General features: G+C 40.0%; 1 protein-coding gene across 1 annotated transcript in view; it reads left to right on the top strand.

The window, feature by feature from the left end:
- T265_14072 (hypothetical protein) overlaps positions 1–13,197 on the top strand; it is a gene marked incomplete at both ends in the record, with an annotated part of 41,804 nt that overhangs the window by 5,222 nt on the left and 23,385 nt on the right. The window lies entirely within an intron of this gene.

Consider the following 13,197-nt stretch of genomic DNA (forward strand, 5'->3'; position numbering starts at 1 on the left):
TAACGATAGTTTTAATACAGTACAGCGTGTGACAATTTTTAACAATATTCGTCATCAAAATATGGCGGTATATTTTTCGCCACATGTTGCTTCTGATGAGACCCCCCACAGTTACGCAAAATTACATGGTTAATAGGGGTTGAAATGTACCGAATGATTTTAGGGTTTTTTTTATCGTCTTAGAAATGGCGTCTTAAAACCTTTTGCATAAATTTCGTCCTCAAATATGTGTGCAGAAGAAGTAATGGTTATTTAGAGTCTCAGGATCAATCACCTTTTTTCGTATTTGAGCATCGTTTGCGAAAATTTTAGGTTGAGACAAATGACTTACCGTGTTTAACACTTTGCTAAAAACATTGAAATATATAGATATCCAAAGTAATACTAGAATAATTTCAGACCTTTCAGACAGCTTAGTCCTTTATTTTGTAAATTTTTACCACGGTTTTATTCACACATTGACCAGAGTTTGACTGTTACTGTTCCACTTAAAAAGATATCTATAGACTTACCTTTGCATATAAATTCTGGAATTCCACAGATCACTGTTGATTGTTAGATGACAAAAGTTAGTAACTATGGTTACTTGTTTGTAACAAAGTTTCACTGATTAGCAAACCTGGTGAACGTTGGAATGAGGCTGTTTTTTCACAATAATCAAGTCGAAACATCCTACTGTCTGCAAGCACAAGCACTCTAAACAACCAATTGTGAACAACGTGAACCAACATGAATCCACGGTTTGCAGCCCAATTAGACAAACCAAAGCTAATGATAATTATATACTTTTATACAGCATACGTTACATAACATTATCACGTCAAATTTCTTGGCATTTGCTGCTGACTCAGAAAATGCTAAATGGTTATGATTCTTGGCAGTTTTCCGGGGAATCACGAAAGAGTACATTATTGAAGGTATGCGTATTTGGAGGGACGTTTGTAGTCACTTTAAAATGCTCAGTGTCGCTAATATCAGTTTTATTCTAAATATATGTATGGTTCTGGTTTTATGCAACCAGGGCGGGTGAAATTTTTAACAGCCGGCTGAAATAAATGTAACTATTGGATTATTATTAGATGATACTAGAGGGCTTTTTGAAAACTTGCCAATATTTCAAAATTAAGGTAAATATTTCAATGCTGAAAAGAGCAAGACTTAGCGTATTGTTATGAATTGTGGAGAATTGCATTCAGAAAAACGTTTGTTACCAGCGCATGCCACATCAAGCACACAGGAACCTGTTTTGGATAATACAAAAAGATCTTGATTCTTCAAATTGTGATGCTATAAATCACAATAATCCAATTTCAGAGCATTTAAGTAGAATGCAGTTTATTGCAATGTTCTACTCCTGACCCTAAAATCACTGGATAGATTCCCCACAATGGATATAGGCAAACATTTGTAATTAATAAATGCCCTAGTGACCGGTGAGTAGCAGGCTCTATAAATGTTTCAGGGGAATAATAGATTCATTCGTTGAGTGTAATCCTATCCAACCAGTCATCCATCGAAAAACCAGTCAGTACGTGACTTGGTGATTTGATTTCTATGACTAAAGGATGAGTGACTCCAAGTGCCTTTTAACCGAGATGTAATATCAGTGCTGATCAACCGTTCGTGCACAAACGTTAAACGGATAACCAGTGGCTTGTCGGTCATGCTGTGCGCAACTGATGATGTTGCCCACTCAGGATGAAACAGACTCACGGTGCTCCTTGGCTTTTCAGCAAAAATAAGCTTCTCCAGTGACGAAACCTTCCCCAAATATTTCACTATTTGGAACGTAATGATGGCTTTATACAGCATATTACATTGTAAACTTTCATAGAAAATCAGATCAAGTAAATTTGTTGATGACGCTGAAGAATTAACAGCTACGTTGTTTTTTAGATCCATATATCTCCATACCCATGCGGATCGTGGCTTTCATTTCCAACTTGTAACTATAGTCATCTCCTCTGTCCGAGGGTAGACAAAAAGGTAACAATTTTTCAAATGTTTCCAACAGACGGTCTTGTGGGAAATGATTTTTGTCGGAAAAACGAGGCACAATCATAACCATTTTAATGTGAACCAAGTGCACGCTGTTTGATTTATTCGCCACAACTTATGTATGTTTCCGAAATCATTCAGGGCCAAGCCAAATTCGGCCTGTAAGTGACTGAATGTGTAATTAATCTAAGATGCGATTCCTCTTGTCATTGTTCTGGGGTCTGGCCATAATGTATGAAGTAGAAGCCAGATAAGCAGCATGCTCGTGTCATCAGTACTGTTGAACAGTTCCCTTGTGTATTGTCTTCAGTGCTGCTTCAGTTTAGGTCCATTGCATGCGTAACTCGTACAGTGGAAATAGTTCTGATGGTTTAACTCAAGTGCTTGGAGAGTAAAGGTTAACTTGCTTCGAAGTTTTGAAACCAATATGTGTTTATTAGAAGAAAATGCTGGTTCGCTTCATACTCCACGATTTGCACTTGAAGTTGTCTCGTTGGCTGGCCCGGTATATGGATGAAGGTTTTACATCAAGAATCTTGTGGTCGCAATTTTCGGGTGCTTCCGCTACCAATTAAAACAACCTGAGTATTTATATGTATTTGGTAAGTCCACCGCAAGGAAATGCCAGGATGATCAATTCAGTATAGGTCACAACTAATCCACTTTTTGGGTGCTAACGACAGTCATGGTGATAACATTTTAATGGAGGCCGTTAAAAATTTAAAACGCACCGAGGCAAGCGTTTGCTTTTTCATTGCACGCAGCTGCAAAGCAACATATAATCATTTTATTTGCACAACTTGACATCCTGTACAAGTTGTATGCACTCTGAAAATTAAATTTGCTAAAAGTTTGCTTAAAAAATTCCAACCAGGAGCATTTAACCGAACCAAACATTTCTTCACAACTAGTTGAACCATTACAGCTTGCAGTAAAACTTTCATTTAACAACGGGAGTTTGGTAGTTTGCAGAGAAAACAAAATACTATGCCTGAATTACTGACAACAGGAACTAGGACGGCGTTGCATCGCTTGCAGCCTCTATGATGCCTCCGAGTTTTCATTTATTAAACACATAACTGATAAAATATTTTTGACCATCACTGGGTTTTTATCTTGAAAAGCGTTTTTTCTTGCAGCGAAGAATAATAAGCGTTTTCTACCAGACAATAAAAATACATCCCTTTTGGGACAGTACAATCAACATTCTTTACCACGCCGTCAATCAAGAAACTTTGAACATGATTTCAATATTTCACATTCTCCCAGATGATTAACTAGCATCCCACATTCGTGTTGGCGCAATTTTCATCTTATTAGTTTGTCCTTTAGCTTTCAAAAATGTCATTTGAGCAATCAGTTTGATTCGAAAAATATCTTTCAGGCATCCCTGTTCAACCCCATTCAACCGTTATAACGCGGTGGTGCAATGCAACTACTAAGGGTAGGGCAATTCATACTTCTTACAAATTTAACTGTGGAATTCCCACAAACACTTAGGAATACGTTGACCCACTCAGTAACCCACGTGGTTCTGCTTGATAGTAATGGTGTAGAAATCGTTCAACATATGCTCATCAAGTGTTTAGTGATTAAAATTCACGGTCAATATAAAGCTTTACCAGATAATTTCACACAGGTTTTTTCGATTTTCCACGATGTTTAATTATTTTTAAGCCAGATTCCACACAAAATGTGGTCATTATTCATGTAATAAAAATAGTTAGCAACATCAATTAGGAAGAACGTTAGTTGTCGCAGTAATAGGTGATCAATACCTATAATGCCACCTTAGAATTGTAAATATGATTCATTTATGTGTATCAGGTTGTCCGGCACCTTGTTTTGAAGGTTCTCATTCGCCAATAGTGATGTAACTAGTTTTTTCTACGACGATCCGTGAATTACCCAAAGTAGTTGGAGGGTTGGACGATCTCGTACTCAACTGACAATAATCTCCCTTGAAAACACACCTTGGGCTTGTGTGGTGGGGCTCCATACAACCAGAATATAGTCACATTTTGCAAAAGTCGTTTTACTCCCAAGATTAGTCCATTTTAATGACAAATGAGTTATTTTGTAAATTAGTTTGGTTTTTATATAAATAAGACATTTAATTTGCCGCCATTGTATAGTGTGCTTACCAATGCATTTTTCTTTGACAGTATTTGCTTTGGTAGCTTTCAAATAGGTAAACATGCCGTTGTTTACTGTTAGAATTTCAAAACGTTCCACGTTCTTGCACCTATTTACGAACCAATGTGCCATCGAGGGACAACATTAGGGGATTAAGATCAAACGTTCTAGTTTACTTGAAAAGTTGTGCCTGTTTTGTCAGTATGCCCCATTGTTGCTATTAAATGCTGGCATTATTGCTGGATGTCTTTTGTTGCACAAACGTGGTAACTGTTTCTGCTCGAACAAATACTGTGTCTAATAATGGATGTATGAAATTTCGGCTGTTTATTTTTTAACTGCAATCGAGAACCTCCCCATGATCACAACTGTAAACTGTAAATATTTGGTTCTTGCAAAATACTCAGTTTAACATTTCATGCAATTATCCGTAAAGTGAATTTTTTTTCAAAAGTTAACCAATGACACGACCTATTTCGCAACCGAACTCTTGGCGAACTAGTCAGGCCAAACATAAAACCATTTTATTTCGGCGTCACTTAATTGTAGCACTCGTCATGGTAGCACTGAATTATGGCGAATACTGCCGTATAAATCCAAGAACATGGCTGAGGAATTTTTAGGACTCATTCGCCTGATGTTGGGTTAAAATAATTGGCTAGTTACTGGGCATTTGTTTTGTAAATAACTATAAATCAATAACGTGAAAAGTAATCTACGCCCACATCACAGAAAATAACAACATATAACGACATGCACAGCTGACAAGAACAAAGGATGATCAGTTTGGTGTAGCAATTTCCCTTCTGTATTTGCCGTCGCATTCTTCTGTAGGTTTGTCTCATGGGATACATTTCCGCAGTTAGTTCTTCAGATACTAGGAAAAATTTATACAGGCTCCTTATTTTTAAGTATGTTGACAGAAGCTCGTTTGCGTTTGATTTTGCTGACATTCGTAGGTAATTACAATGCTAACACCACCTTCATGCTGAAGTACAGACACGAAACCTGAAAACGAAAAGTCCTCCAGATCACTGGCTAACTGTAATCTAAGCATGTACTGTCGCCCACTCACCATTCAGGGCCATGAGGTAGACCATTACGTTTAAAATTACGCGCAATTTGTGCATAGTCAAATCAGTGAATGCAGTTCTAATTTGTGAACTACGTGTTGCGTTTATGCCTTTATATGACATGTCTAGAGGAGTATGTCCGCATAACAGCAGGGTTACAACTTCATTGGTTGTTGCCTAGTTCTAGGTCGCCTGTGCGATTTGAATTGAAATGCCCAACATGATTCATATTGTTTATCATAACGAATTATCGTAATTTATCACCCAACGGTCGCTGCGATGGTGCAAAATGTGGTCAGACGCAGCGATACTCTTATTTGGTTCACGTATTTCCACCATATAAACATTTGTTACCCCTGTTGTTACAAACACTAAAGAGAAAACGCAATGTTGTGTTCGGTTCCCACAAACACGACACACACCAAAAGTTCAGCAGCCGAATTTTCACATAGAAGCCGATACGTTGGGTGCTAGTTCAGCTTTTAAATTCACCAACTTAATTATTGTCAGTTGCAGTGCAACAAATCTGGAATTTGGGTGTCACATAGGGATGGGGGCAAAAGCCTTAGCAAAAAGTGAACGAATAGGAAGTGAACAGAGATCGACCAGTTCCGGTCTGCGTAGCTGTGATAGGCACTAGTACTGAGGCAGCACCTGCGTGTGCGAATCTAGCCATAACATCGAAATAAACCGCCATTTATACGACCGACTCAATGTTTCCGGCAAACCCCAAACAACAAATGCCTGGTATACTATGGTATGGTGGTTATGGGGAGTTGAAAAATACCCAACATCACTGGACACGCACCATCCCTTGTAGAATTTAAAACCATTTTCCTACATATCCGCAACTATACGTGAAGACATAAGCGGCACAAGACAAGTGGATATGTTGGTAGTGTGAGGAGATTTGTGAATTTTGTGGCCAAGCTCTTCGGCTTTCCAGCATAGACTGGCTTCACTTACACCATGAAATCCTCACATGAATGGATATTGCGCAATAAGGTTTTACAGTAAACATTTAGAACGCATGTTGCGATATGTCCTCCGGGAATATTCGTTTAGTCGTGACCTGCGTGGACGAATAATTGTCGCATACCGGGAAACTACCATCTCACAATCCAACGTAATTTCCCATCTTGTGGGCGCCATTTTAAAACCTAAATTACTTACATGTCTGAAAAGCGGCAACTCGCGAAAACACGTATGACGAGTGTACAAAATGTGAAAGGGTTCGACCACGAAACCCTTTAGTCGATTAACCACTCTAGCAGAAATATATTGTTGAACGCCACAGAATAAGGAAGGTGCTTTTCAACTCAACATTGAAAACATTTTTGTTATTGTGTGGCGTTAATTAATCTGTGCTCTGCACAAAATTTTCAGTTATCTTACTTACGTCGCATAGGGAATAACAACAAAGGTATCCATCCTCAGCGTGGAATTTTTTTAATCTTGTGAACGAAACACTCCTAACCACTCCGGGTAGACAGAAAAAAAACAAGCAAGTGAACACGTTCACCTGTTCAGACGTGATAATTCAGATGCGTCCAAAGTGCGTTGATGGAGTAGTGGTTATACGCTCGCCTCGCATGTCAGATGTTCGGGGTTCAAATCGCGGCATGGCCATTGGATATGCACAGCTGATGAGCTCTAATAGGAGCGAACCTCTACTCCAGTGAACTCACCGGGATAATTACGCCAGAACATGAGCACGGCCATTTAAACGAGAGTGGTGTGGCTATGAACAAGAAGTCAGATAAATCTACTCCTCGTCTATTTACAACATCTGATACAGTAAGCTAGTCGGTGATCGTTCCTTCACTGATCCAGGTTACTTTGTGTAGCCCGGCTGAAAATATTCTCAAGTTCTTCTGATAATCGACTGAAAAATTACTATTTAGCCTTGTTGGTGGTAAAACACCTGGTTTATTCGTAGGGACCAAGCTAATTAGGAGCATCCAAATAGAGCTATTATCACAAGTTTGTTTTCTCATAAAAACACGTCCGCTGATAGGTTAACTGTGTCTAGTTAACCAGTGGGATCTCGGTTAGTTTGCAGGTATATCGTATATTTTGCCAGTGTTTGTCAGCTTGCACAATAAAATGTGGTGCAAGTTGCTCACTAGCTTCATGAGCATAAAAATTGTATTTATCCATCACTAATTTAATATATTTGAGCTAAATGAGAGTGGACTGGTGCTGAGATGCACCGTGTTCCAAAGCAATCACTTAAGTGATATTTATGTCAGATAGATTTTGGTGTCATCGAATACTAATAACGGGCCTGTGGCAATGTGAATCCAGCTCTTTGGGTACGTCCTGATTAATGTCACAACTCTGGTCGGAATTGTTATCAGTTTTTGTGCGACACCAGCCGGCTAGGATGGAGATGTCTGCAGGCTCACATAATCAAACTCCTCTATCAACAACGTGGTTGCACGCCGCTGGAATTCGGCTTGGTGCGGTCATGTAATTGCGACTTAGAGCTATTAAAAACTCAAAATCCTTTTGCGAATAGAATTATGATTAATTCAACCTTGTGAACACACCTGCCTCGCAAAACATCCAGGATATGCATTTTTACTGCTGTTAATCGTTGGTACCAAGGGATAAATGAAATAAGCAGATTACGTAGTTACTACCGCGCATTGTTTCAACCCACTATGATAATGAAGCCTCCAGTTCCATAAAATGGCTTGTACACCACCTCCACCGGACACAGCTTGTGAGGTATTCCTGTTATACTTAGTGATATTTACGCCATTCATCCATAGAATCCCCTGGTTCAGTGAACGAGGTTAGCACAAGCTTTCGATGGTGATATGGACATCTATGGATATGTGATAAGAAGAGCAATATAACGTTTATAATCAGAGATCACGTACAATACCTATCGCGTACTGGGGGAATGCAAGTATTTATCAATGTGTTGAAATATTCGTAGCTAGGGCACATTTTTTGGTGGTTGATTAGTCAATCGTCAACAGCACGCCGGCGATGTGCGTTCAACAACCAATAATAAGAGATTTTCTCCAATTTGTGCTGACATGCCACCCTGCATGATAGAGGCTGTCAAACTTCTTTCTGGTTTTGTACATTTTGATGACGCTAGAATGACTGCAGATGGTTAAGACTTTGCGTCTCAAGATAAGTAGGTCGCTAGTTTCTGTCTATGTATACTCAGTAACTGTAGCACTTATCCTGAGTCGCCGAAACGGTTCAACCTCATAAAGAAGAGCTTTGCAGGCAGCGAGATGCAATATGGCAAGTTAGTATTTAGATACTTTTCTTAGTTCACCCGTTTTTCATCAAAATTCTTGTCGTTCCCCATCACTCAGCCCTGAAGTCAAGCGATGAGCTTTCGGTGATTCCTGTGAAAACAGATGAAAAAGTGAATTAATTCATGAAGGGTTTTATGCTTCATTTTAGGTGATCGCAAACGATAGGATTGTGCATCGATATGTTGATAAGGAAATATTCTGTCCCCGCCGTTCAGGATGTGCGCGTGGATTTAGCATAAGAACAGATGAACATTTCTAAAGGAACATGCGCCAGAGTAGACACATATAGAGCTCTCGGATGAGTGTCACTTGTGGTGTAAAACGCCTTAACATGGCCACGATTGTACTCTTTTAAGTGACCAGCGATTACACAGGTGCAGATAAATAGTCGAAGGCTCCAGGAGGGGAGATAGAGTTAAAGGCAAGGTAAAATATTTGGTAGCGGAAAGTCTGATTAAAAATAATTTCCGGACGAAAACGTGGCTGTCTGTTTATCTGGTTTGATTATTGTTTCTGCCTTGACGTTTAAAATGCCCCGTTTATTACGATAACTTATGTGTTAGCTGAGAACAGCATGTCTGATATCATTAAATATAATTAGTCTGAGGAATGCAGTCGCATCACGCAACCTATATAGGAAAGCAATTGCGTGTGGTGACGAAAAAATTGGTTTAGATTTGAATTCTCCTACGCTGATATCTGTTCTTATGAAAGTTTGAAAATTGATTTGTTGTGTGTGTACCAGCATGTGTGTGTACCAGCATGCTAGCTTTGACTGCCATCCAGATCATGCACACCGGAATTGTATACCCAGTTTGCCATTCTTCAGGCATTACAAATCCGACCGCCTGAAGTAGTTGTGGAAAGGCTGTAATATTCCAATTTCACACAAAAATGGCTTTCGCACACAAAAACGTGTGATCTTACAGATGGATATTGGCAGATTAAACCTGCATGTATTTTGCATTGTGTTCCACTCAGAAAAGTCAGCTTCCTAAAAGCAACCACTGAAGCCCCGGAATCTACGGGGACTCTCAGCTCCGCTGGGGGTTGACCAGACAGACAACGCCCCCTCAATATACAGCGCGTCACAGCCTTGCATCAAACCCAGACAGCGCGAGTCAGCGTTGATCAAGGACAGACAACGCCTCCGCAATATGCAGCACATCGCTGCTTCGTAATAAAGCCAGACCGCGTGCGTCAGCATTGGACCAAGTTCAGACAGTGTCCTCCCAATAAAAAGCTTGAGGCCGTTGTACTTTTCGCACTCGCANTTGAGGCCGTTGTACTTTTCACACTCGCACGCACTCGCGCGGTCGTAACCACTTTTTCAGGAATATAGCTATTGTGTTCCCTTCCGTGAGTCTTTTTCTCTCCGACACTAGGCACTGGAGCGGGTCAGCAGCAGATACCACAGACCGGCGCGTCAGCAGATATAACAGTTCCACATTCTAATATACGAGAAATTCCCACAACTTTTTTGAGCTGAGGCAAGATTTTGCACTAAGTGGGTTTTACCATGTAGTGTTCGTGATTTTTTCAGCGAGCAAAGCAGACAGTGTACTCTGAAAATACTCGGCGGCACTCTACTTCAAAGAAAATATCGGTAGCACTTTTATAAGACCGCAAGTTATTTGGTCTCGAAATTACAATAATTACATTACATTACATTACATTACATTACATTACATTACATTACATTTATGGTCCAAAACCCATGATCCCCCAACTCCGGACCTCAGTTTTGAACAACTGCAACACACAGAAGTGCGGATCATCAATTAAACTGTTTTGCAAATTATATATTGTATTGGGTGCAGTTCCGTTATTCACTCTCAAGAAAAGCTTTTTTGGACACTAGGCCAGACGTTTCACTGCATTAGCGGAATTGCGCATAGATTATGCAAGTCTGTCTTCTGATCCAAATTAGTAAGGTGAACGTATTTTGGTGGACAGGTCTATTTTGATGCAACAAACCTTTCACACAGCCTTCAGTAAACCATCCCAAAAAATATAACACAGATTTCTATCTTCAAATCAGCAGATATTTTGCATCAACAGGAGATTATCTCTATTCGAAGAATAATTACTTGGCGATGGTCTCCCGATAGCATCGGAGTTTTTGTCACAGGAATCCGTGAGCCCTGATTTAAGGGGCATAGGTGCTTGTCGCAAAAAAGTGGGAAACTATAGCATTTGGTGTCACGTATATGAATGCCGAACTGGATTACAACACCTATGGCTTGAAAGGCACCATTTGAGGATCAGTAGAAGCGAATGTATAATTCTTCTGCAAATGAATTTTTAGCTCTGTCTGTGTTTTTTACTTCCATTTCCACGTGATATAGCTTACGCCAGCCAGAACGCATGGGCACATGACAAACTCGTTAACAGATCTTTGGTTACGTCAAGTGTGATATACAATACAAGAACTATGGAAAAATCTCCCTGTAAATATGTAGTGAATGATTTGCAGTCGAGACAGTGTATTGGGAAGAAAGAACAACCATACTACTAGTATTTGTATTCCGTTTGATATACACACTTGTGATTCGCGATTGTAGATATTAAAAAATGCTGTTTTTCCGCTGGTTAGAATACTAATAAATGTGGCCATTCATATGCCTCGAGGAAATCGGTTACCATTACCTAGTGACCGGTAATCCAGAGATCAGGCCAAACTCCTACTGAACATTTTCCTCATCCTCAAATTAATGCAACGTGGCCGGCATCAACCAGCAAATTCAATGCATCTATCTATCAGAGTAGTGTAATAAGCGGAAATGACCATATAATTAATTCGTGTAATGTGTCGGCGGGATCCGTAGATTACACGTCCACATCACTCACGTCTTAACGCTCACCCCTCTCATGACATATTTATTTTATTGGGCCCGCAACAAAGTTTGGAGCATTGCATTCGAATTTCTCTCATATTACAGTTTATCAGTAGTGCATATTCTTTTCCGGATATATGGCGGGAGAATCGAATGTGTTTACGCTACTCCACAGCCACACTTTGGACGCAGGCGAACTTTTAAATCTGAACAGACAAATGTGTTCACGATTTAGGGTCGTGATTCGTTTGCTCAGCAGAATTATCTGTTCCAAAACCGAATACCAGTTATATATTATTTGGCTGGGAATTTGATGACTCCAGCACGGCTTCTGAGGCATTGTTATCCAAAAGCATGAAAATATCTCGTATGATTTGTCGGATTTTCTGTCAAACGAGAACCATCAGCGAGTGCGAGGCGTACGGGTTTTATGACGCCTATAGGTGTCGAGTTTGCATTTAGGTGATTTGACTGTCTTAAAATGGCGGTTCGTTAAGTGTCCTGAATGTTGCTTGAGAGATGTTTGACAACAGCTTGGCAATTGGAGTTGAAAACGACCCCAGCGCCTGGTCTGTTTGATGTGAGCTCATCCGGTTAGATGCGAGGGGACTGGGGTTTTCAAGCAATGTGACCTTTATTCTCACCTCACCAACACCTACAAACTGTTTTCATCTCCAGATATTCTTACTTAACCGCGGCCACACTATGGTCGTATGGTGATAGTACACAACTGCCTAAGGCTTTCGCTTTCATCGCTTGTAGTTAGAATATATAGTCTAATATATATGTATGTATATATATGGTCTAATATGGTGCGTTTTGTACATTGGTTACGCAATTTTTCAGAACAGCTGAAGGGACTAAATGAAACCGAGAGCTTTTCTCGCCATCCTTTTTACACAAGCAAGAGCCAACTATTGTTTAAATGGCTCTATACCACTCATCCCGACGACACATCGATTTTTGGTTTTATGGTTTCTATCAAAATTTTAATTCATAAATTAGTTTCACTGTCAATGACGATTTACTTCTTTTCAAATGCTTGACGAACCACTGCACATGGATATTGACGCAGGATTTTGTTTGACCCATTAGTGAGAAGTTCATGTACGCGTCAAACAATAGAGTAGTTGTGTACGGCCACGTTCCAAAGAAATCCACAAGCGCTCGATCGCTGACCCAAACGTACGTTTGTGCAATCTCTAGGTTTTTTATACGAAATACACACAATCTTAATCATTCTGCACATTACTTCTTGAGCGATTCCAAAAGCGTCGTAAGCATCGGAGGCCTGATGCGTAGTAAGTGGGCAAGGAAATTTCTGAACAGATTTGTCCAATGTTCTGTCCTGCCCACTATGGTCACAAATCTAGGGTCTCAATAATTCCAAGTGTGCGCTGTCTTTTTGCAAGGTTCATCTTATGTGTATTTTATTAATACCTCCCTCCTAAGTATCATAACAATGTTTTGGAATCTTTGGTAGGTTGGTTAGAAGATGCGGCTGGCACGATAAACGTCTACGTCGAGGCTGTTGCTTCTAATATAAACATTTTTTTCATGTTATCCCTCCAATGAGCCAAACCATTTTGGAGCAAGTAGGTCGCACTCTGGCAAACACCATGAGACGAAGTGGGTCAGTACATCACCACGCCCGGTAATTGTTTTGTACTTAAGTGATCGGTAGTTTGTTCGCGTCAGTAATGTCAGCCTTGGAGGCCTGCACTTTCTGTACGTCCTTCGGTGTATTGTGTCATATTCAAAGCTATCTCACGCTTACTCATCTTTACCGTCAACTGTATTGTCTCACGACTATCAACAGCAAAAACAGCTCCTGTCACCATCAGCAAAGCAATCGTAACCGAAATAATC

Source organism: Opisthorchis viverrini (assembly GCF_000715545.1).
Source record: "Opisthorchis viverrini unplaced genomic scaffold opera_v5_139, whole genome shotgun sequence".
NCBI classification, from domain to species: domain Eukaryota; kingdom Metazoa; phylum Platyhelminthes; class Trematoda; order Opisthorchiida; family Opisthorchiidae; genus Opisthorchis; species Opisthorchis viverrini.